Below are 26,494 nucleotides of genomic sequence, written 5' to 3' on the forward strand. Positions count from 1 at the left end.
AGAAGTAACAGGCTTCCTTGTGGCAGCAAGAGTGAGTGTGCTGATCACTGCATAGCTTTGATTAATGGAGTGATTAAAGCAGCAGAGGGTTAGTGCTCTGGCAGCTGGGGCATAGGAAATGGGCATGGAAACTACTGGGAGAGGGGAAATACACAGCTCCAGCATCACAGGGCGGACTTGCCCTAGCAAACACTTTGATGTTGGAGGTGGGGAAGGATGAAACACATCAGGCAAAAAGGGGAAAAAAAAAAAACATCCCACCCTCCCGCTTCCCCTCCCAGCCTTATGCTTATAAGGGAAAGCCCCTGACTTTTGGCTCACTTAGCAGAAGGCAATAAAGCTTCCTATTACGAGGCTTCCTCTGATGTATTGTAACTGGTCTCAGGCTCCAGAAATCTGATCCCTTGGAACAAAACTTACAGTAGATGCTAATAGATTCTATAGCCCAGCAGTGCTGCACAACGCCCTCCATGGGCACAGGAAAACTTGTAATTTAGCCACATCCTTAATTCTTCATCTTTCCAACTCTCTGGCTCATTTCTTTTTCTTGGGTGATTCCACTTTTAAACAGAGCTGAACCAAATTCAGGCTGTTTTGTACTAAAGAACAATTTCCCCCAAAGCTATAGGCTGAAAGCCAACTTATTTCTTTGGGTCTCTAGCAATGGCAGCAAATCTATGCATGGCTGTTTGAGAGGGTCCCATTAATGATAAGGATCATCTGCAGAGCTGGAACCTGCATCTGGAGTCAAAATTCTCAAGGCTCAAAGGGTTTAGATCAGATGTCTGGGAACAGAGCCCTTCGTCTTAGACATCTGATCTAAAACAACTTCAAACTTGTAACTTCTTTCAGATTAACCTCAGCTGTGAGAAGCCTGGGGATTCACATTCTTGGCTTACCAGTGTGACTTGGCCATGCCTCACATAATCACAATTGATTAGAAATACTTTCTTTATTAACATTCAGCTCCCATCTAATGCATGAAGGTTAATAGCCAAGAATATCTTTCGAGAAGGTACCTTGTATTTAATAAATGAATACCAGGACGAGGCATGAAAAGGGGAATAAAATTCCCCATCAGTCCACTAGAGGGAAGCTGCCACCAGATGACAGCTGCAACCCTTCAGCCCAGCCCAACCCCAGCGCTGCCCTTGACGTGACAAAGCGGCGTTAACCGGCTTTCTCTCCTCCTGTTACCCTCCGTGAGCTCTCATTTCTAATTTAATAACCACAGCAAAAACATCAAAATTCTATAACGACTCTCCTAGAGAAAGACTGGGAAATTAGCACCCGAGAGCAGTTTGCATCTGAAATTGCTAGACCTTTAAACAATAGACAAGTCACCACTAAACAATGGAATTCTAATATATAACCTGCTTTAACAAGTTAAAGTCCCCTAATTTTATACCCTTGGTCTATTATTTAGTGATATTGTGAGCTACGAACACTGATATGAATTGGATAGTTCATGTGCATTATGTGGAAAGCATCTACATTATATATAATGCATAAAGAAATCTACACAGCCTTCAGCATGCCAGCTGTTTCTGTTTATGACACTGAGTTATTCATGAAATCCAGGAAGACATTTTGTATTAAAATATGCTACCTGCTTGCCTTTAAACTGCTGGAGCTGTCTGTCCAGCTAGCTAAATAATTAAGGGAGCAACGTGAAATTAAATATCACATTTCAATCCACATTCTCCCTTCATCATTTCTTTCTTGTAAGAGGAGCCAGGAACTAGAGAAAAATATGACTCACAGGGGCTGTTTAGGTGTTGCTGTCGTATGTACAGAAGGTAAAGAGAATGATAATATGCCTTCCCTGTCTGTAATAGTGTTCACTGTAGCAAACCTTTCTGCTTGTTACAGTAGAGTAAATGGGGTGTTTAATTTGGAATTCAGTGTAGTCTGGAGTCAAGGTGCAGCAGTTTTATTACAGAATGCGATTTTATTGGAGGCTGAAATTTAAATTCCACCATACATACATCTATAATGGAAGTTCTTTGCAGATACAAGCTACATACACACACAGAGTACCTGTATGTTAAACATACCCTCTGATTTTTCAGTCTGAAGGAAGCAGGGAATTATGATATGTTTCTGCATTTTCTAATGCACTGAAAACCCCTGTTAAAATACAGCCTCCTTTCCTCCAGCCATCAAGAAAAGAAAACACACGCATGCATTCAAAAGGAGCAAGTGCTATTTTTCATTTCCTCTTTAGATTTTTGACAGTACCCGCAATGTCTCTGGTTCATGACCCCCAGAAAGAAGCTCTTGGTTTTGGAAAATGCTTTCTTTGTTTATCTTTTTTCCCAGCAAAGAGCAGCACACCCCCCGTGCTCCCCCCAGAAAGGTGTTTAGATCATGCAATCACTTCTCCTTTATTTAGTCTAAATCTTAAGATGGAAGGCTTTCAATGGAGTGATTTTCTGGCGAGGCCGTAATATGATGTATATTTTTGGAAATCAAATTATTTAGAATTATGACTGTGTCATCAAAATAAGCCATTTTGAAATGCACTACTAGCTCTCCAAACAGATTGTGTGGGAAAAATTGGATAACACTTGGCTTGAACACTTAAAAGTCAGTAAAACCAAAACACCGGGGAGCGTTTCATTTCATTTTTGTCCAAATACAAATCCATCTCCGTGCGCAGGGACTGCTGGGGGTCCCTCCGTGGGGCTGCCTGGCCCCACAGCCGTCCCCGCGCCGCGCCAGCCGGCAGGTGGTGCCCGCAGTTTGAGGACATCTGTCTGCTCCCTTCCTTCCCCAAGATTTGGAGATAAATAACATCCGAGCTGGAGTCCTGGCTCAGACAGGATATTTAACACCCGCAGATCAAAAATGTAAAGCTTTTACCTTCCCAGTACAATAAACTCAGCTTTAAGAGCCTTGTTATTCCCAGATTTAATGGCTCAGCTTTTTTTTTCTTTTTTTTTTTTTCCCTATTTACAACCCCTGCAAACCAAAGAAAGAAAATAGCATTGTTATGCAGACCATAAATGCTGTTGCTGCGGATCTATTTCATACCAGGAGAAACTGCACGTAGGTTCTCAACCATAGGCATATTTTCGTATCATCCATGTTTACTGGCAGACTGTGAAGCTGCTGTCACTGACATAGCACAGTAGCCGTGTACCTGAGTGAAAGGAAATCATTTCCTCACAGGCAAAAGAGGATGCTCATCCTGCTGTGGGTAATCACAGCAATTTCCATTTAGTTAGCATTTCCCCAACCACCCTTTGCGGTGCTCTTTGATATCATGCTAACGGTAGCCCAAGGTCACTGCCTGCCTGAGCGGCTGTTTTGCCAGCAGTGTTTTTACACCGACGTGTGGGATGAACTGTTTGTATCAAACTGTTACCAAAAAAAAAAAAAAAATGAGGCTGAAAGTATGAAAGAAAGATACTGACAGTACAAGTATTGACTCTTTATCCGTATGTGCACATAGCTTGAGAGTGAGCTAACGCCTAGATCTTGCCAATGACCTCAACCTTGATCTGGAGGGACCATTTATTCACCAGCAAAACATTCATTCTCTGTGCAAACTGGTCCTGGGACTGCTGCCTCCATGACATTTGGTCCTCTATTAATAAACACACAGGACACAAAATTACTGTGATTTTGTTTGGGGCTGTATGTCATGCACACAGCATCGTGGCTACTACTGAGGTACACTAAATTGGAAATCATCATTCAGTGGCTTTGCAGTTCCTACAGAGGAATTATCAGCAGTCCCAAGGCAAGCGAGGGCTGGGAATGCACAAGAGACAGGAACAAGGGCAAGCATCAAGAGGAACTGGCCTTCCTTGAGCTGGGGTAAGGGCATTCCTCATGTCCACACAAGGAGCATACTGCAGGTCCCTTCTCCTCCCAGCTGAGGAACCACCATTTTACAGTGGCACCAGTGGTAAAATGGTGGTTCAGATTGGCACACACCCGCCTCAGCACCGGCGCTCCTCAGCAGCCTAGCTCTTTTTCTAATTATTATGAAGTGGCAATAGATTTTAGATTAGGAACGAGACAGGAAATGAGAGGAAAATCCTGTGTGCATCTGGCAAACACACAGGGTAAAAATTAACCTTGACGCTCTGAGCAAACAACACATATATGCATGTGAAAGCAGTCTCCATTTGAATTGTGTAATCACTGTAAGGTGTACTTCCATCTTAGCCTTGTGATTCTGAAATCTAACACAAAATGTGCCGCGGTGATGCCGTGGAAGCCAATGAAGTATTTTTAAAAATAAAACCATATAGCAGAAATAATTGCATCCAACTTGGAGCAGGAATTAGCCTGCCACTGCAAATGATGAGCCTTGCTTTATAAGAAGGGGACTTATAATACGATGATTTGGCAATTTGGAGGGATGGTTATTTTCATTTTAACAGGCCTTTGCTTGGTATATGTCCCCTTGGGGATGTAATGAAGGTTAACAACTTACATGTGGGAAGAAAGGATTTTAGTGATTAGGGAAATTGCCGGCTCCAGTTTGTGTGAATGTGCATGTGGCAGAGACAGAGCGTGCTTCCCCCGTTTGTGACACTGCTGCACAAAATGTGTGTAAATGAAACATTTCTGGGAAAGCTTGTATGTAATAGAGAACACAGTCCACCAGGGGCTGAGCTGAAATGGTGCATACTGGGCTCTGGACCTGAGCTGGTGCCACATCAGGTGTCACAAGGGAGACAGAGATTTTGCCTCCTCAGGAGCATAAGCATCTTTGCAAAATTCTTCCCTTGACAAAACAGTGCACATCACAGACTGGGCTCAGGCAGTCAGAATGGCAGCTCCAAGAGGCAGAACAGATAATCTTTTTTGTCCCTAATGCAGCTGTGTTTTTCTACCAAATTTCACGTGTACTCCACGCAAGCTACATTCAAAACTCAGACTTGAGCTGAATTTTTCTCTGCAGTGTTTCACTTTATAAGATTTGTTATTAAATTACTTTATAATTGATTTGGTTTTAAGCAGCAAATCAGAGTTCTGCTTTCAACCAAAACCATCTGTCTACTTGCATCTCTGTGCATTCTTGACCCAGTGTGACAATTACCAGGGGAAAAACATCCCTTTACAATATTGAATGCAGTCCTGTGCTTGGACATTCAACAATATTCATTGGCCCATATAACTTAAACAAGAGCAGTTTGTTAGCCTAATAAATCCAAGATTTGGGCTGAGAAATAAAGGTGCTGTCAATAACCCTTTAGTCAGATAATAGAAAGGGGATTATGTGATTATTCTGTCAAAAAATTAGGGTTTGTGCTTTTAATTGGCATCATATCCTGTCATGAGTCTGTAGGGTTTAAATCACAGTCCACCATGTTTGAGTGAGAAGGAAACCTAATAGTAAATCCTTTCATCCCAGAGCCTGTAGGGTTTTTATGTGAAGTCCTAATTTCTGCTAAAATACTTCCAAAGAAAGACAACAGGAAACAGTAAACATGGCAACACCACAAAAATACTTTTCCGATGCACTATTTCTGTCAGCATTCAAAGAATAAGTTATACGGGCTGGAAAGGAAACTGCTGTATCATTAAAACCCAAGCAGGCTCAAACAGCCGCCCTTTTGTAAAATTGCCCCCCTCCCCACCATCTCTCGTAAATCTTGTTTCAAACTAGGCTAAAGCCATGGATTGACTTTGCCTCTTGCAGTAATGGCTTGAAACTGTTGTGCATCACAGTTCTGCGTTCAAAGGGGATCAAGAGTGTTTAACAACAACTTCTGGTGCAGGATGCAATTATAACTGACAGCCAGATGTCTGCCCTGTCTGGTACAGCAAGCCGAGGAGAGATTGCAAATGGTCCTGAGACCTTTGGATCTAAACAGTGCAGCCAAGTGAGTGATACACAGATAAACAACCGTACCACAAATCACTGACACCAACCAAGGAGTTGCTGGTACTGATAAAGATTTTAAATGTTGAGCAGCAGCTGACCCTTCCACCCTCCCATCTCTGATTTTTTTACTGGCCACAAACAAAGCATGTTAGTGGAAAAGTCTGTTTATATATCCACTGCCAGAAGTCCATCTTGCATGGACTCTGTTTAGTTTACAAAGGTTAACTGGGCTGCAGTGAAAGATATTTGATATTTTGATTAAATGAAATGTCTGAAACATTTTTAGCAAATGCTGTAGTACAGGGTGTTCCCCCTGGTGTATCACCTACCAAAAGCATTTAGGAATGGACTAACAATAAAAATGGACCTTTTATTCTCCATTGTTTGATTTGATTATCGTACATACAAGGCATTGCTCTCATGTAAAAATACATTTTTGACTGAGTGATGAGCAATTTTTGTTGATTTCTCTCTCTTTACAAAGCATCCTATCTTATGTGTATACACACCTTGTGGCTTACTGAGCACAGGCTTACGTGGAAATGCTCTGAAAAATATACCAAGCTTTTGGGAAATCAGCAGAAACCACTCATCCTCATATCCTTTACTAATATTCACTATGAGACCAACCAACTCAAAGGCTTTAAAAGGAGCTAGAAAGTTTTATTGGTTTTCTGTTGGCAGCAGATCAGGCCCTATCTGACTTCTGTGACATTTTTTAAAGGATCACTTTAGCCTACAGAGAAATGGCTAAAGGGTTTGGTCAGTAACAATTTGAAACAGTGTAGACATGCAAAAAAAGTGAACAAAATGCAGGCTATTTTTTCAAAGACTTTTAAATTAAGCATTGCATCTGATTTTCCTTTCTATCACCTATCTTTCCTGTGATGCTCTTTTAAAATACCTAACTGATAACAATTATGTCTGCTTTGAATTATTTTGTGTTCTGTAACCAGATTTTGTTGAACTTAAAACAAAACAAGCAAACAAAGAAACAAAACTCTGACCAACATCAACAAAAGAAGATGTCTAGGAGACAACTTTTTCTAAAGTCCTAGTGAGAAAATTCACTGCATCACTTTATCACAGGTCTTCAGTGTGTCACAGAGACAGGTCTGTGCAATCTCATAAAAATGAAAGATAAGGGACTCCATAATACGCATCATCAGCGATAGGAAAATTCCAATTTTGAAAGAGGATCCCATTCCAAATATCAGGCTTGAAGGATTTTGTTTCTTCAAACTTTTTTCATGTTGGTTTAATATCACTGTGATAAAAAGTATGTCACTTTAAACACAGAAACCTGATGTGCAAAGCTGTCCCCTGAATGAATGGCCAAAACTTTTTTTTTTGGAAGCTGGTTCAACTGATCTAAAACTGACCAAATCCTTGCCTGTTGCTTGAGCCAAACCTTTGTGAAGAGGTGAAGGATGACTATGAACCTTTGCCACCTTCATTCTATTGCTGGCTTGCTTTGTCATCACCATGTGGGTCTCTAACACATTTGATCCGTACAACACATATAGCTGTGCACTTCTCAGAAATATTGTACTGACTGCTGTGGTATGAGAGACTTGGGTTAAGGTGTGAACAAACAGTGCAACAGGTTTTTCTGATGTTTCTGTAAAAGATGGAGATACACCATGACTATATTCATTCAGCAAAACAATTTCCCCTGAGAAAGAGCCGCTGGAGCAAAGCCATGCTGTGTGCTGTTCAGGTGCTGCTGCAGCATGATGCAGGCTGTGCTGCAGACATGCCCTAGCAGACCGTCATGCTAAAAGAAAAGACCCTCAGCTCATGCTGCACAGCAAAATCAGGCTGCATCGGTAGCAAGAAAGCACTGCAAATCAAAGATGTTTTAGGTGTGAATGAAAATAAAGGCCCTAGATTTCCCCCAGGGAAAAGGAGTTGCAGAGAGTATGGTGTGAAAAGAACGACTGTCGGGTTTGAATCTTCTGTAAAAAGACAGATCACACTGCGGGAGGGAACTGGGGCCAAGTGATGGCCATGCTTTGGCCAGCACTGGTGTCTGGGGAGTAATTCATGAGCGGCTCAAGAAAGCCTCTGGAGTCTTTTTTAAATCAAAGTAGCACACAAACACGTGCTGAGTTTTAAGCATTCCTGCTTCTTCTTCAAGTTTGTCATTTTAATAAGCTTTGAATGGTCACATAGCCCAAATTCATTTTGATGTGGTGAATTTTGTTTGTAATAGTTTTTAAAGCTAATGATTACTGCATAATATTATGTATGGGACTCTTCTTAGGAGCCGCCTTTGTATACATGAGAAACTTTTACACAGCTATTGCAGTGTAACATATTCTTTGCTACAGCACTTCTACACGACATTTTAAGATCCTGGTAGTTTTCATTGATATGGGAGATATAAATATCTCCACACACTTGCCTCAGAGTGCACCAGGAAAGCAGTGCACACTGGAGGTCAAGGGGGAGAAGAAAGCCTGCAAGTGATAGCAGGCCTCTCTCTGCCCTGCCTACCACCCCAACAGCAGGTCTGGGAGTGAGAAAAGGAAAGAGGGAGATGCAGTGTGGTCTGAGACCAGGGTGGGCTGCCAGCAGTCATCGTCATGCTTCCCGAAAGGCAGAATCTTGGTCAGTAATGATGATGCTGGGTATTGCTCCTGTTCCCAGCTACCCAGAGCTGCTTCTTCAGGAAAGAGCCAAAGGGAAGGCTGTGCCTCATGCTCCAAAAGCACAGGACAGGATCAGCGTACTACACATCAGAACAGTCCCTAGTACGTAAATGCTTATCAGGTTGAATACAGCAGTCTAGTAAGGTTTACCCGTATAAGGTTGGATATTCTCCAGTTGGGTTTACTGCTTGTAATTCCTATGGCTAAGAATTGTGCCTCTGTAGTTATACTGAGCTGGATGTTTGAAAGCCATCATGCTAGACTGTTTCTGTATTACTATGGTCACTGTTTATAAAGTTGTCTCCATAAGTTACCAGGAAACAGACACTAAAGAAATGTTAATGTTTTCTTGAGAACTGGTGATGATGTATATATACATAGTATGTAGAACAAGTAAAGGAAAAGACAAATGGGACTGAGCCAAAATAATAAAAAATGAAATGACTGCATAACAACCTCTCAGCTTAAGAACTTAAACTGTGTTGCATTATAAATGATAACTATGCTCCTAAGCAAGGAAGAAAACCTCAAGCTCCATCTTGAGAACCATAAATGCTATCCCTTTCTGGTCTCAGCCATAAAAACCATAGGCTGGAACTACTGCTTGGTCCCTGGAAATGGTTTGTGGACATTCAAAATTACCTCACTCATCAGAGGAATTTGGGAGCCAGCTTGTGCCTCAGATTAGAGTTCAGAAAGAAAACCCAAGGACATGGGTAGTATTGAGTTAGATAGGAGTTACACTGATTGAATAATCTATAGCTGCAGAAACTACAGCTATTTTTCCACTGGGTTTCACTTATCTGACTTTCATCTCAGGAAGGCTTTTATGGGGTACATCTATCAGTTTGGACACAGAGGCACAATGCTCATTGGCGTATGCCCATTAAACTCTAGTAAAACTACAATGCAGTTAGCATTTCAACTGTCTTATTTTTATATTCTTGGAGTTCCTATCATTGACTTCATGTACCTCTGTCCTCCCATATATCTGCAGTATACTAATCTTTCTAGCAGACTACATAGATAAGGTTAGAATTTTGATAGAAGGGTGCATTTTTTGTAATTTGATGTCCAGCAATTCCAGCTTTGCTCTCTAGCAACGTAGCACCCAGAATTCAGGCATTTTGACAAAAGTTTGGACAGATTATTCAAGCCTTCCTGTAATTTTCCTTCTTACCTCAATGGGAGTGAGTCTTGCAAGACCCCATTGCCCATGCACTGGGCACTCACTTGGGAGATGGCAAATGTAGGCTCCAGACTGAACTTACAGAGAAGGGTTTGGTTTACGGTCCCTTGAATATCAGGGGAGCATAATGATTTCTAATTTATATGTACCAAACCTTCTTTTGCAAGTTATGGTAATCGAGTCCCTGGAAATTTTTGCACTGCTTTGAGGGACCCATATTTTTTGTCACTTTCGCAACTGACTTGCAGAATGGCAGTTTTCAACAAATATATTCCCAAACACACTAAATAAATAAATAAATAAACAAACAAACAAACTAGCAGCCCTGAAAAGAAATACCACTTGTTTTGCCAGCAGTTTTCAGAAAGAAAATTGAAGTTCTGGTTGAAGGTCATTTAGTAGATTTCAGAAGGGAGCATACTTGACTTTGTGGCTTCATCGCCATCATGGAGGATCACACCATCCCCAGCCATGCTGCTCCCTTCGGTTATTCCACCCAGGCTGTCTGCTTTCAGCCAGGATGCTCTTGTTTGCCCTGCTCACCTCACCCATCTGCCCATCCAGGCCTGGCTGCTGAATCCTGCTCTCCACAGTGGTGGGAGCAGCGTTCTTGCTTTCTCAGGCTTGTTAAGAAGAAAACTCAGTCATCTAGGAAAGGGCTAAATTAGCTGCATCACTGATTAAACAATCTGCAGCATGTTTACACATTTATTTTCAAGGAGTTTCTCAGTTTCCTCTTTCTCTCCAAAGAACAATTGCAAACGCTGCTCTTCCAAGGTGAACAACTTGCAGCCCATTGCCTCTTTCACCACATCATTTCATCCTGCAGCTTTCTGATTTGATGGCTCTTAAAGGTTTAGAAAGTTTAAATTGACCTTGACCTGCAAATGTATGATTTACAGTAGATTATATTGTTCTGGAAAAACAAAACTTCCGTCTTGAAGCAATGCTGCATCAAAAGATTTACATTACTTCTCCCAGGTCAGGTGCCAGTGTATTTGCTGACACTGTACGCTACTTTAATTCCTCCCCTATTGCTTTTGGAGGCACTCTTTCAAGAGCGAGGCAGAATCACGGTATGAATGAATACATCAGAATGTGGTCGACCTTCACATTGTCATGATTGTGAAGGTAAATTCTCTGATCACTTTGTCTTCAGGTCTGTTTGTAAAGTCCCAGCGAATTCCTCAAATACATTTAGCAAATACACAGACGGTACCTGTTTTCTTTCTAAAAACCCCACAAGTTACCTCCAAATATGTGACATCTGTTTGTGCTGGAAGGAAAAGGTCCTAGTGCTACCTTAGAAATGTGGGAATACATTCTGGCGGCAGATTCTCATTTGAATCACGGGGCATTAACCAATTCATCTGGAATGATGAAAAGGTGCCTTTCTGGTGTCCCTTCAAAGCCTGATAGTCTAGAGCAATATGTGCTACAGAGAGCAGACTGGCATTGGAGTGTTCCTGGTATCATTGCTCCCTTTTATCTTTTTTTTTTTTTTTTTTTTTTTTTTTTTTTTGCATGCTCCTTAGGAAACAGCAGAGAAAGAAAAATATGAAATTGAACACGGCAAATTTAATTATAAGACAAAGCCACCCACCTTGCTTTCAGGGTCAGGAAGTATAATCGCCTCCTTTTGACGCAAGAATGACTTTAACAACATATGTTAAATGAACAATTATTTAAAATAAAAGGAAATGACCTTAAAAACAGCTGCAGTATCTCAGGCTGTAGCGCAGACAGCAGTGCAGAAAAACAGCCCGCTGTGGAAGGAGGGCACACGCACCATTGAACTCCTGCAACGTGCCCTTCCAAAGACAAAGAGAAAATACTGCAAGATGCCTTGCTGGTATTGCATGTCACCAGCCTTTTTTATTTATCTTTGTTATGTTTGGTGTTTCTTCTTTTTTTGCTGGGTAGGGAGGAAAGACCGAATCTTAATGCCTGAAGCCGCTGTTTACTGCACAATGGCACCGTGACACTGGATTTTTTCCAGCAAATTGTATTGTAATGAACGTTGCACAAGCAGCGGAAACACCAGAGCGAGCACGTTGGCACTGAGCGCGTACCTAAGGATGATAAATAGGAAAGAGCTTTTTGCAGCAGAATCAGCCCTTTGCTCTGAAGCCGCCCGCAGTCACATGACCGTGCACGCAGCGCTCAGGGCAGCGCAGAACTGCCTGAAATGGGAACGAAATAAAGCAGGGCTGCCTCCGCCCCGCGCCGGCTCGCAGCCTGTCGACGCGCTGCCTGTCCGTATCCCTCGCAGCGCATCTGTAGAGCTATTAAATTGGATAATCCCTCTGGCCTTTGATACATTTCTGGACATGATTATTTCATTACTCGCAGTATATCAGTAGGATCATAATAAAAAGGACTTCTGACAACCTGCCAAGAGTTTTGTGGCCTTGTAAACACAAAAGTGCTCTAATAAAATTTTATTAAGTGTTAAAAAGTCATAAAAAGTGAAATAACATAAACTACAAAATTTACTGTCCTCAGCAAATGCTGAAAATATCGTCCATAGTAAAATTAAATTAGCATGTAATAGACACAGAAGGGGAGTGGAGTGGGTTTAAAAGAGGATCCGAGAAGGGGAAGGAAAAAAAAAAAAAAAAGAAGAAGAAGAAAAAAAAGGAAAAAAAAAGAAAGGAAAAAAAAAAAGAAGAAAAAAAAAGAAAAAAAAAAAAAAGAAGAAGAAGAAAGGAAGCAAAAAAAGAGGGATTGCACTTGAGCTAAACCCGATCCCGGCGCCGGCTGCCGGGGATCCCCGCGGGCCGGGCGCCAGGCGGCGCTGTGGGAGCGGGAATGCGGCGGCCCCGCACGCAGCCTGACCCCGCAGCTCCGCGGGCCGCTCCCCCACCCAAAGCTGCTATTTACGGGGCTTTCGCGTTTTCTTGCAAATCAAGACCAAAAAAAAAAAAAAAGAGAGAGAGAGAGTGAGAGGGAAAAAAATAGAAAAAAAAGATGTAGAGAGCAAAACAATGCGGGGAGATCTGGGCTGCAGGGCGCCCGGCGGGGCGGGCAGCGACGGAGCGGCTCCGGGAGCTGCTGGCCGCCCGCTCCGCCCGGGCACGGCAGGGACAGGGACAGGGCGGGGGGCACGGCCGCCCACAGCCCTGAGTGCCGCCGCGGGAGCCACGTAAGTTCACGCTTTCCTTTGCTACAGATGCTACTGAGGGAGAAGGTGCAGCCGATGGATAGAGACAGGGTCAGGGACAGGGACATGGACATGGACAGCCGCTCGGCTGGAGCCGGCATCCCGGACTCGCACGGGTCCCCCTCCCACCCCCGGGCCGGGCACGGAGCTGGCAGCGGCCGTGTGCGGGGATCGGGGCAGCGCCCCCTCGGCTGGGTGGTGCGGGGGTGAGCGCCGGCCGGGCTCCTTTCGTCCCGCAGAGCAGCCGTAGGTCCCAGGCGCACGCAGCCGCTCGCAAAGCCTCCCACAACTTCGCCGGGGGGGCGGGGAGGATAAAGGGAGAGTAATAAGCCAGGGGAATTGACTTCGGATTTGCGGGTAGGAAATCTGTTGAGTTTCGTTTTATTCTGGGGAAGTGGAGAAGTGATTCTCATGTGGCAAGGTTGATGTTCAAGGCCAACCCCCCGCCCCGCAGGAGAAGTAGTGCCTGTGCCTGGCTTGTCTGCGAGCCCGGGCTGGGGCATGCTGGAAACGGGGAGCAGGTTTGGGGCACAAACTGGCTGAAAGATCCTTGGCACAAGCAGAGACAAAGAGTGCAATTCTCAATGAAGGGAAAGAAAATAAAAATGAGGTTATTCTCAATAGAAAATCTCGAATTCCATAAGTAAATGGCATCTAAAATATTTTTGGATATCTGTGCACTGAGTAGTAAGGTAGGGTTAAAAAAGACAAAAGCATCAGCAGCATTGTGCTCTATTTTGAGTCACTTGCACGAATGGGAAAGTTGAAGGTATAGCACCAGGCAGGGCTTGATTTAGTTCAAGTGTCTTAAATTAAGCATGGTTTCTAAAAATAGGTATTTCTGTTTGTGTATCAGCTTGGCTGGACCCGTGTGCATATGCAGACCATACAGCCATAAAATGTATATTTATCCCACAGATTCAAAAGTTGTAGTGGTTTATATGTGTTTGCATTCACTAGCTCTGATTTGAGGGTATTGTTGTGTAATTTATATAAAACCTTCACTGACAAATAATAGAAATAAAAAAATAAAATACATTTGAATAAATAGCAAAAATAAATAATAAATAAATAATCTTCCATCTCAGATTTTTCTGTAAGACTCCAATAATCTCACAGTAGTGGCTCCAACCAATAATGATCACAGAAAATTGCACTTTTTCAGCTGCAGAAAAAATTCTGCATCCCACTGATACTGTGTCTTAAAAATCAGAGCCCTGAACCACCTATGGAAATGCCCAAGTTTACCGTGAGACCTAAATAATGATTTTCTGTTCCTCTAATGAAATTTTCAGTCTTCTGTCACCAGATATAATATAGACTGCAGAAGTGCAGGCAGAGAGTGCAGCAGCAATGTGATCAAAGCTTTGAACTTCTCTGAATTAAAAAGCCGCCCAAGCATTGCTACATGTGGCTGAGGGGTGTGAATGCCTGCATCACTTTGAAGGTTTAAACGAAATGAAGGGGCTGGGGAGGTGTTTGGCGTCGCCGAATGGCTCCTCAGGATTTTGGCTTTTCGGAACACTCCCAAGAACTCCCTCTTTATGCTGTGGTGTGCAGGGCCAAACAAGCTTATGTTTAAATCTGCTCTGTAAGCACCCAGCCCTACCATCCTGCTCATCTGTCTGCTATTTTGCGCTGCACTCCTCCCCACCATGTACATGTGCTGTATCCCTGTGTCTGAGCCTGCAGACACAAGTCACATTACTTGCTTGTGTGTGCAGGATCTGGGCTTCAGTGGCAGGAGAAGCATCTATGTTTCTAAATTGGGTCTTCTGCTGTACGGCGGCTGTGTGCGCTGCATGGCATTGCTTCAGCAGCTGAATTTTTCCATCAGCTTCACTCAATGTAATGCTCCAAGAGAAAGACAGGACAGGCAGCTCAATGTTGCATTTAAATGGGCACCATAGAGGCTTGATGGCCGAGTGCCCGATGCTGCGCTCCTTTCTGTGTCCCGCAGCGGGAGCTGCACCCCCAGCTCACACAGCAGCCCCACGAGCAAAGTGCCGCTGAACGGTGAGGAGGACAGCACAGCTCCAGCAGCACTTAGAGCAGGTCGGCTGGGTGCCGGCTCAGCGACCGGGGCTGCACATGTGTCACTTCTGCGGGGTTCTTTAAGCGCTTGCAGAATTTAAAGGCACGCACTGCCCGACAGAGGCCCATCTTGCAATACATTAACCAGATCTCTCTGAGTTGATTAATGGCTTCAGGCTTTTGTTGTCGGATTTTTTTATTTTTATTATTTTTACTGTAATACAGCTGGGCCCTGTGCTACAGAAACAGATAATGGGAGAAAGCTGGGCTCTCCTGAAGATGGTCACAAAACTCATTGTCTTCAATGGAGTCACGTTTTCATTGACTGCATCGTAATGTTTGGTACTAACTATGTGGGAGAGATTTAATATTGGCTTTTAGAAGAAATAGAATTAGCTCCTCTACAAATGATTTGCATGGGTTGTTATCGGTTTATTTCTGCAGGTAATATAAATGGCAACACTACGTATAAAATAGACTAATAGCTTTTTAGATTTCTTCTCAACTACAGTGTGGTTCAACTGAAATCTTAACTTCAAATCAACAAACGTGCATTGCTGTATGTAGGACCACCAAGTCTGATCTGGACCATGTGAGAGCATGGGAAGACATTCAAAGGCAAAAGTGGCTATTTACATCTCATGACACCTTTTAGGACCATGGAGATGTGCAATCATATGTCCAGGATATGTTAATACAAGAGGCAGTTAGTTAAGCAAGGGAGGCAGTAATAATTTGCAGCTCTCACCTTTTTGCGTTTAATGGTATTGGTTGGGCTTCCCCTTGATATTTTAAACAGTTGAATCATAATGGGCTTCTTAAAATCTGATTTAAACCATAACACCAGGATGTAGCATTCTCCTAAAAAATGGGGGGGGAGAAACTGCTGGTCTCTCAGCCACTCCCACAGTCATCATTTCACAGACAGTTTTTTTCTGATCTGTTCGCCTGCCAGACAAGAATGGCAACTATCCAGTGTAAATATTACATTTTCAACATTTGGACGGCGTTTTGAGCATTATTTCTCATCCCCTGAGAACATATTCTTTATAAATACAGCATTATCTTCAGTTCAGAGCTAGATTGTGGTGGGAGGTGACTTTATAACGTGAAAGATAATTAAAGAACTGTATTCTTACTCTAGAATAAGCCTTCCTCCTTCCAGTTATTTTAATTTACAGTGAAAGTGACTTAAGCACAGCATCAAACACACTTTTTCTCTGGAATAGGGAGGATCCAGACATGATTTTGAAGGAATAAGTCCATGTGTAGACAAGATCCTTTGCTACTGTTCAGCAGCATAATCTGCACTGTGCCTATCTTAAAGTGAAAAGCCACACTAGCATCTCTGGGACTTAGTATGCTCACTGGAGTAAATCCTTCACTGTGACTATTCCAGTAATACCCCAGTGACGGTGCCAGATGCTGTCAGAACTCCTCACTGGAAATGGTTACGAAAATGAGTTGATCTGCCTCCACAGCAAGTAGTGGATATTCTTAGAGAAGGAACTTGTCATGAAATTCCCTTCTGTTTTTTTAAATCCTTCTCTTCCTCTTCAAAGGGAAAGCGGGCGATATTTTAACCAAGGCCAAATAAGACCTTTTTACTTGTGGTTCTTTAACTAAAACCTAAAAACTCTTTAACTAAAAACTGAAAAGTTGTTTGCTTTGCACAGACCTGCAGCCGACATGGCAGTTTGATTGCAAGCTTTAGACTGGTGTGGATTTACACAACTGAATTATATGCCCTGAAATTTGTGTTTACAATGAAAAAAATAAAAACCAAAAAACTGACCTATCTTTAACTACAGAAGCATTGCTTAGGCCTGCTTTAATATTTACCAGATACAGCCCATTGAACAGGAACAAACATAATCCTGAAAATGCTAGCTTCACATTTTCCTGGTTGTAGGTAATTTTCCATCCTCATAACCTGCTGTTGGGAAAGAATGTCCTTATTTCCTGGCTTTGAAGTACAGCTTCCCGCCTTCCCTTCAGCCTGTGCCTCACCATACTTTGTGTCTTGTGTTTGCCCAAACCCAATAAAATATTTTGCCCAAACCCAATAAAATGTTATCAGCTGCAGTGTGACTCTCATTTGCAATCCCTGCCTGCAGACGCCCAAGGTGTTTTGATGGTACATTAATGCCTGGGTCGTGGAGCCAAAGTGGAAAAAGAGCCCAGTGCTCCCCTGACTACTGAAGGAGAAAAGGAGTTGAAGATTTTTATAATGAGGAGCTGCATGAGTAAAAATATAGCATTCAAACTGGCAGGAGCACTTCACTATTGGTCTGAAAGAGCAAGGTGCCAGTGCACTGGGCAGCTCCTGGTCACACCAGAGGCTGTCTGAGGCCCAGGTGGGCATCAGGGTTTTCTCCCAAGCCCCACCACAGCTGTGCTGGGTGCCATGGCCCTGCACCAGCTCTTCCTGGTCAGAGCTTGGCCTTGAGCTTGCAGTCTTTGTAGATGCAAAAATAACCCTGCAAATATGAAGCCTGAGTAAACTAAGGAGCTTGCAGGAAGCTCGAAAGAATTGTTCTGAGAAGTGTGAACTGTGCCCATCAAATGTGTACCTTAGAGGCCTGATAACAATGCATTCAGTGCAAGGCAGCATTAACTCTTAAATGGTTAGCCATGCCAGTACAAATAATTGCCTAAACTGCTTGTCCTGCTGGTGGAGCCAGTCCACTGTAGAGCAATGTGAACTTCTCAAGCCTTACTCCTTGCCATTGGAAAGGGAACTTCACAGTTTAGTGCCATGGCATCTCATTCCTGACCCTCTATCCCCTGGGGCTGCAGTGTGCACAGAGCTGAACCAGAGCACATTTGGAGTGCCCCAGGAGTTTGTAGGGTAAGCCATAAGCAAAAGGAATATGGATGGATCTACTGCTTCTGTTTAATTGCATAGTCTGGCTTATGCCCACATTACAGTAACGCAACAGAGGGTGATGTGGAATGCTATGGGAAGATGTCTGACAACCTGTAGCAAAAGAATTGAACTACCTATAATATAGTGTGAATGAGATGGTGAGTGACAGAAACCTGCCTTGTCCTAGTCCTAGTATGCACAATGGTGAGGCCACAGCATAGATTGGTTTTCTGCCCTCAGAAACACAGACCTGTTTGGGGAAAGAGCATTAGTTTCTTTTCTAATTGTTTGTTTTATGCTAACGGTAATTATGTATTTTGACAGTAGAGAGTTCTGTCTGAGAAGTAAGTTTTCTTACACAGACCATAGCACCACTCACGTCAGAATTCCTGACAATCTAAAGCAGAGATGAAGTTGAAATTACAAAGTTCTGGTCTTTCTAGACAGCAAGGTCTCCTCTTCTTGTATCACTGTGCCTATGGCAGATGAGGCTCTTTATCTCCTCCTGAAACATGGAGCCTCTCTGCCATCCTGCACTTCTCCCCACCTGGGGCTCTTCAGCAGCACCACTAGCACGCATTCCTTCCCTGCTAAATGGACAACACCTTCAGTCCATTGATGAGGGATATCACTTGTTTGCCTTAAAGCTTGCATCACTGTAGTGTTAGCAGAGCTGGCTGAATTCTGAACCCAGACTGGGAGGTATGTCCTTCAGGTAGGTACTTACACCAAAGTTTTACTGTGTGAGAAAAGTGTCATCTGTTCTCTACTTGCCATTCTTTAACATGTCCACCATGTGAAAGCCAGAGCTGTCGGATTAGGAAAAACAGCTGAAATATCTCTAATGACATCCAGTGCTAGAAAGTGCTTTGAAGTTGTATAGCTGCTCTTTCTTTTCTATGATTACCAAATGCAGAAAGGAAGGCAGAAATATATATATATATATATATATCAGTGTTAAAAGCGTTAGTCCTCATATTTAATTGGGCAGCAGTTTATGTCATTTCTTTTCTTCTGATGATTACTTAAGCAAAGAGGGGAAAACAGAATTTTCTTGATGGTAATAAAACATTCATTGTTTACTTTTGAGATCAAAACCACTTATACAATATTTACCAGAGGCCAAGAGGCCAACACTTAGGTATTTTAAGGTTTTATTTTTATATAGTTCTGTATTGCTATTGATGGTGATCCTGGATGTCACATGGATCTCTGAGGGCTTCTGAAGTACTACCGTAACTTTTCATAGTCATCCATATATCAGCAACATCATCGTGGCCCCAAGCTCCTGGAGTTCAGAGACTTGGTTTGAATTTTGAGTGGTCCTGTGTGGAGCTAGGAGTTAGACTCAATGATCCTTGCAGGTCCCTTCCAACTCAAGATATACTGTGAGTCTGTGATTTTGAAATCTAACAATCTTGCTTATATTAATTTATTCCCATTCTTATCATGTGGATGTTTCCACTGTCCAGGACAGGAAGAGAAGGTCTAAATCCTCAGCTTCGGTGAACTGATTCCTCAGACCTTGCTAGTATGCTGGGAACTGCAATTTGCTAACCTCTTTGAGGAAGGCCAGTGTAGTCTTTGGTGATCTACATGGACAGTTTTGTGTAAGAAAATACCATTTTGATTGAGTTGCAGCTTTCTCAGCTCTGAGCATCAAACCCCAGGACTACAGATGCCCTTCTGAGCTGCTTGCTCTGAGCTTTGCACACAAGTTTCCCCTGAAAACACCAATAAATGCTGGCACAAGATAGACCCTGTGGTTGGTGCAGTCTGTGAATACTGTGAATACCAGTACTGCATTCTCCAGCATACTGTGATCAGACCCTGTAAGTGACATTGACTCCATAAATACAATTTAGTGTGTTTCAGTGTGTGTTTTAGATCATGACTTACACCGTGAAAAAAGGGCAAGACTAACTACCAAAGGCCACGTTTTGCTTTCTTGACAAGCAAGGTTCTTCAGTTGGTTGCTGTAGGAAATATTCTGAAGTGTGAGCAGACCCAGGAGATGATGAAACTGATCCTGATCCTGCACTTAGTTCTACAAGCTCCACTGAGCACAGAGAGGTTGTGTGTGGCTGCTGGTTTCCTTCAGAGCGCTGATTTAGGCATCAGTACCTGCTTTGGCATGTGTTATAGGTTAAATAGTAGGTTTTAGTTTAGCACTGAAACTATTTTGAGTCTTTATTCTGTTGTTGATCCACTTTTCCCATTTCTTGTGTATAGAACAGCTGGTTTCTAACATAATGTACAAGACAATAAATTGGAAATCAAAGGCATATCTGCAAGAAACTGTATAGTAGATGAGTAAGATCAACAAATCACATCTGCTGTTCTGCCCAATGACACAGAAAAGAGAAAGAAAACAGAAAGGGAACTGCTGTCACTTGTATGCCCACATAAAAATATTAGAATAGAAAGCTGCTTATGGATATTTTGTATTAAAATCATCTCCTGATAATAGTTTGAGTTTTACTTTTGTTCTTTTATGTGACTTTAATATGTCCAAATCATTTTCATTCCTTGTTAAAGAGATATTTCCTCATCTGATTACATCTAGGTACAACAAAATTAAAGCTTTCTAAAATACAGTTACCTGGAAAAGGGAATTGCTGATACAGCTTTAAGTGCAGCTCCATGACTGACATCTCTGGCATGTTGAAATAATTGCAGATGAAGGTAATTGCTTCATTGTTTGAGCAGTGAAGGAACTGCCATTTTATATAGGTCTACATTACAGTGTTTAGATAAATTACCTGATGTAGGTCAGTAAGGTGGGACCAGTTAACTTTTGACTGTCTTAAAAAGGCCTCAAAAAAATATCACTCTCCTCATCAAATACCCACTGAAGGGACATCTCCCTGCTGAAATAAAGAATAGGTGTAGGTGGGTCCTAATTGTCTCTGGTGGCCAATGGAATATCACATGAAGTGACTTTATATTAATTGATTTTATTGGTAATTTGTTACAAATTTTGTCAGCCAAGGGAGAATATTCACATGGGAGATTTTGGTGCAAAGCTATAGAAAACAGACCTTACTACTGATACTTACGTGCATCTCATTAGCAAAGCGGGGATACTACAATGGAAAGGACCAGGAGGAAACTTCAGCAGTTTCCTTAACTTACTTTCTGGATGACTGTTGCTAGAAATAGTGTGATTATGGGATAAATTCTACCTGATTACCATTTTAGCCTTAATCCTCTTCATATGTCTGTCAATAATATATATCAAAATATTCAGCAGTGTATGACATTAGCTGTGCTCTGAAACTAAATATTATCTCTTTAAAAAGATTTTAGTGATACAGCATTGCTACCAGAGTTGGGCAGAATGCTTCTGCCAAGTATTCTATTTATTTATCCAGAAATTTACCTTAATAAATACGTATCTTTTAATTCCCCAAATGAAATAAAAGATGGTGGGGTTTGGGGTTTTTTTTGTTTGTTTGTTTGTTTGTTTGTTTGTTTGTTTCTGTGAACAACCGTCCTAAATATTCTGCTCTTGTTCTCTTTTTTTTTTTTTTTTTTTTGCCTTTAGATTTCATCCTAATGGGTCAATACAGACATTTTTAATTGTGCATCATCTTTGAATATCTAGTATTGATTTCAGCATTTGCAGTGCGTAGCTGGAGTCAGATTTGCTTGTGCTAGTTGCTGAGAATTGAGGTAGAAATTATTTCCTCTTAGTGTTTCATTTGCTCTGAGCCTGCATCACTCCAGTCCTGTGACGAATTTGTTGCTCTGTTGCTCTATCCCATCAAATCAGGTTAATGCACTGTAGCCCATGGCCACCCCTGCTACAGGAGTAACATTTTGAAATGAGAGGTCCTGACAATTCAGAGCAGGGGATGAAATCCCATCACAGAAAGGAGCTTTTCTTTACTCATTCCCATTAAGTTGCCCAACTCATTGAGGACAGCTGTTCACTGCATGCACACATCTGGCTCAGCCTCTCTACATGTAGCATCATTCATCACGATCTGTCAGGTTAACCTCCCTGCCCACACTGCCCCAGCATGCTGCAGAAAACTTTCCTCTCTCAGCACCTTACATTTCACTCTCTTGTAGGCATCCTTTGTTCATTCTAACAACAAAATGGTACCATTCTGGAGCTGTAGCAACATAATTGGTAGTGGCACAGCACACTCCTTTGGTCATCGACAGGTCCACGATTGCATAATCATGCTGGGATGCCTGCGGTGTCATGCACTGCTCAAAAAAAAAATAAAAAATAAAAGAATAGAGAGAATAAAAAAAAGAAAAACAAGAAAAAAAGGGAGGAGGGAAGGGGAAGTAAACTAATATTTCCATTATGCTTTTTATCCTGTTGACTTTAAGGTCTCCATGTACATGCTAGGAGAAACCAGTCTGCAGAATGATAAACTGAGACCTTGCCTTTACATGGCAATCAGCAGTGAAACTCAGGTTTTCTTCTCTTTAAGTCCACTGCAGTCAGCTATGGAAGCTTCCAGAATTGGTGATCTCTTCATGCTGATTAAATACAAAATATTTTATTTGGTGTTTGCTGGTAAAATTATAGGGAATCTGGAACAAATTAATGAATGTGAAAACTAAGTTAGAATAATATACATTGATTAGTCCAGCAACATGCTAGGAATTATTAAGTCTCTGGATTGTAAGAGCAAAAAGCATAATTACATTTTATTTCATTGCTGGTTTATACTACATATATATTACATTGCTGTGAACCCTGGTGGCCCAAAACACTATTTCTGCTCTTTGAATACAATTTGAGAATTTTCCATGTCGTACTCCACCCCTGCCAGCCATGTAGCTTCATTGCAAATTTATGATTCCCGAGACCAGAATCAAACAGATGGAGGTGTTATGCAGTTTGTGAACAGGGAGGCTGTGAGGGCAGTGCCTCCCAGGTACAACCACGAGGCAGCCCGTACCATTGCTAATAAGTTCTCTTGATGTTGCTTTGCCACTTCACAAAATGCAGCAATCTCTGACACCATCAGTATGTTTCTCAGATGGATTGGTTATCTGATGTGAGCTGTGCCTCCATGTGGAGCACAGTTATGCTAGGCTGCTGCTTAAAGGTGGGTATTTTAATTCTGATTTTTATTCCATTTTTCTTCTGCTGAAGGATCTGCCATAGGCAATCTGCATCCCAGCTTCCATTGCTCGTACTTAGTTCATGCTTAAGGGAGGAAGAGGCTCCTTGCTCATGTACTGTAATGCTCCAAACATTTCATGAGCAGGCAGGTATGGGGAATTTGAAGTTCTTGCAGACCCATTTTACTTTTTTTTGTTGTTCTTTTTTCCCCCACAGCCTACTCTTTGCCTCTGTCTTCTGAAGAACTTCTACCAATTTCTCTGCTCTAGGTGGTTGCATTAGGCTGTCTTTCTCCAAACAGAAGTACTTTGTTTTGCTTCTTAATTTTCTCCATCACATCCTGTCTGTCTTTTGAGTCATCTCAGCTGTCTTATGTATCAGGCCCAAAACCTTGGCTCCATCATTAAGTATTTGTTTTCCTTTGCCAGTCTGTAGTCTATTGCTCAGTATTACAGATGACTTTTCTGTAGTACATCTATTTTTCATCTCCTTCTGCACATTTTCTACTCTCTGTCCTGTTATTTATGGCCAGTTTATGTTGTTGTTTTTGGTCTCTCAGTAGCAGCCTGATAAACACTTGGATCACTTTTGGATTTGGGCAAATGGCAATTAACTCAAAAATAATAAGCTGTCGAGGCTTACTGAAACAGCACCGGCCAGTTCTGCCAGCACTACACTGCAAACTAACACAGCATTAGTTTATTCACAAATACCAAATTCACCTACAAACTTGAAGGATTATTTGGTAAGGACCCAGTTCTTTCCTTAACGTGCAACAGCAATTGTATATCTGAATATCTTGCTGCTGGACTGTGACAGGCTGCAAGACACAACTGTGATGAAATGTGGATCCTTCCAAGACATTTTATGCTTGTCAGGTTGGCAACAAATTTGTGCTGATGATAGGACTTGTCTGAGTCACTAAGCATCGCAGTCCTGTTTCTGTTTACCTTGCCAGCCCATTTGCAGACAGCTGTTCTCCAGCAGGAGACAATGTTAAAACAAACACACACATGGAAATTGTCCGTAATAATTAAAATCCCAAGGCAGCAAGTCCCTTAAATATGTGCTTAACTTTGTGTACTTAGGTGACTGGTCTAAAGCATCTACTGAAACATCTTTAGCAGTTGTCCAACTTATTAAAATGTCCTTAAGCTGATAAAAGAATAATAATTTTAAAAAAGTAATTATTTTTGTGTTCCATGCATATGTTATTTGGTAATGCCCACATGGCTGCAGAGTGGGCGGTTTTGGCAGCTGTCTTACAGTTTCTTTCATACTTTTGACTCTTCTCTGCTATTGATTCTTTGACAGTGCTTCTGCCTGCCAAATTCTCAATTTGCTGATAATTCATCTTTTCCTTCTTTGTATCTTCTATTTTTTTTTTTATATAAAAGTGCACTTTATTCACTTTAATAAAATTGTACATCTTATCTTTGTACTCAAGATTCTATAACCGATTTGCTTTATAGGAATAAATGTGTTTATTGGATGTTTTTTAATATTATCATCTTGGTCATTACCATCAGTATTTAGAAAATGGCTTTCCCACTATTTTGTTGGTGTCCATTACAAGATTAAGTTTTTTTATGTACAGAAATAGGAGTAGATGTCTGTAGCAACTAATTAATCTCAGGGAAAATCTAGCCATTAGATGGATTATAAATCCCGGTGTAAGAAAAGGTCTTAATTAAGAGACATTATTTATAAAGTGGATATAACCAGTCATGGACTCAAATTTTTTTTTTTCTGACAGAGAACCCTTAACATACCTTTTAAGAATCATAGAATTGTAGGATCATTTGAATTGGAAGGGATTCTTAGAGGCCATCCAGTCCAACTCCCCTAAAATGAACTGGGACACCTACAGCTCCATCAGGTTGCTCTGAGCCCTGTCCAGCCTGATTTTGAATGTCCTCATGGACATCCAGCACCTCACTGGAGGACCTGTGCCAGTGCCTCACCACCTTCACTGTAAATATATATACATATAAATATAAATACATCCAATCCAAATTGTAGTTTTAGGGAAAGAGTTGCCTAAGAGGAAAAGGTGTTGGACTGTGGCCAGCCTCTGGAAGGCTCTTCTGGCCATTACTGCTCTAAGTTGAGTACAAACTCAATACTAAAAAATAAGTAGATATGATTATCATGTTGATTTTAGTTGTTTTTCCACCATGCTTCATTCTTATTCTGAGTGGTACACAATGTATATGCTGAAAAGAATGCTTCTAGGATTCAAGTGTTGACAACTTCCTCCTCACAAAGCTTCCCTCGACGGCTGTGTGTCAGCCAAAACCTCCTCCCTGGTCCTTGGCTCCCACGCAAATAGAGAAGAGCTGAGCTGCTCCCTTCCTCTCCTTACAAACCCCCCAGCCTACTAAGATGGTCTGAGGATATGCCAGGGAGGGGATCTCAGTGCCACACTGTGTATTTCTTAGGAGAAATTATCCACGTCACCAAAAAGTAGAAAAAGGCTGTGCAATGGTTAGTGCCAAGTGCCATTAACCTGCTATCCACAGAAACCTACACCATGGCATGACAACAAATCAATATTTCTGTGTATGATGAAGCATAGTGGAGCCATCTGCTCTCAATGTGTGGCCTGTGTCTCAGGCTGCAGGAGCATCTGAGAAACTTGTTGCACATTTCTGAATGTCACATCTCTACTACAGATGTTGCCATCTGCGTAGAAGTGTGATGCTCTGCATCTTACGTACCGTGGCATTTGCAGATTCTTAATCTCTTTAATGGGTGTTTTTAATCACACTGGTTGTCAGTTGCAACCACCACTTTTCCCTTCACGATTGGGTGGCATGAGATATTAATGCTGGCAGTTCATCCATTGCTGCAGCAACTTGCAGAGGACCTCAGCAACCTGAAACATTGCTATCTGAAAAAGAAATACATATATATTGTTCCAAATTGTCACTCCCAAAACAGGCCATAGTGGGGACAGGGCACACTTCCCCCAATTCCCATAGCTCCTGGCTGTCCTGCTGTGCATGGGATGGGTCCTTCTTTTTGCTTAAAGGCAGTCTCTAAGAGGAATGTGGGGGAAATTACCAGATCAGAGAGCTGAGCAACAGCTAAGAAACTGAAATACTGAATTTCATTGTTGTGGATGATGTTCCCACACAAAGCCTCATAAAAATCAAACTCCAGGCATTAGGAAGTCTTAGCCAGCACTTACAAGACATCGCAGATGCTTATTATCATGTCCACATTGTAGAGTTTTTGATAATCTATGATGTAGCATAGATATAGTCACAGAGACTTTCCTTACCTGCATTTATCATTCTGGAAAGATCATGTCTATTAATCACAGATAAGAGCACAGCCTATTGTGTCCCTGACAATTAGAGTTCTCTGCCAGCAGAGCAGACACAAATGCCAAGCTGAACAAAATGTAAGATCTCTTTACAGGCAGAAAATCCTGTACACACTATAAGTACAGTCTTGAATTGTTGTAGTGTTCTGCAAGTGGATCATAAACAGTTCTAAATGCTGTCCCTTCATCAGGGACAGAAGGGCACAGATCTGCTTCTAGCAGTTGCAAATATACACTGAGACTTTAAATAAGCTTGGGGGTTGCTTTGTTTTTGGGAGATCAGGTGAATGAAGCTAATGGTCATCTCAGCTGTG

At 41.9% G+C, this 26,494-nt stretch overlaps 1 long non-coding RNA gene across 2 annotated transcripts in view; it reads left to right on the plus strand.

The window, feature by feature from the left end:
- The window catches only part of LOC107316665, a 104,113-nt gene that overhangs the window by 39,950 nt on the left and 37,669 nt on the right, over positions 1-26,494 (plus strand). Inside the window, exon 1 of one of the 2 annotated variants that reach the window (XR_001556501.2) lies at positions 12,414-12,836. The exons of the other annotated variant lie outside the window; for it this stretch is intronic. This is a non-coding gene — a long non-coding RNA (uncharacterized LOC107316665). Of the gene's footprint in view, positions 1-12,413; positions 12,837-26,494 lie in introns of those variants that run through there. 2 annotated transcript variants of the gene reach the window in all.

The sequence above is a fragment of the Coturnix japonica genome, chromosome 7, assembly GCF_001577835.2.
Source record: "Coturnix japonica isolate 7356 chromosome 7, Coturnix japonica 2.1, whole genome shotgun sequence".
Taxonomy (NCBI): Eukaryota; Metazoa; Chordata; class Aves; order Galliformes; family Phasianidae; genus Coturnix; species Coturnix japonica.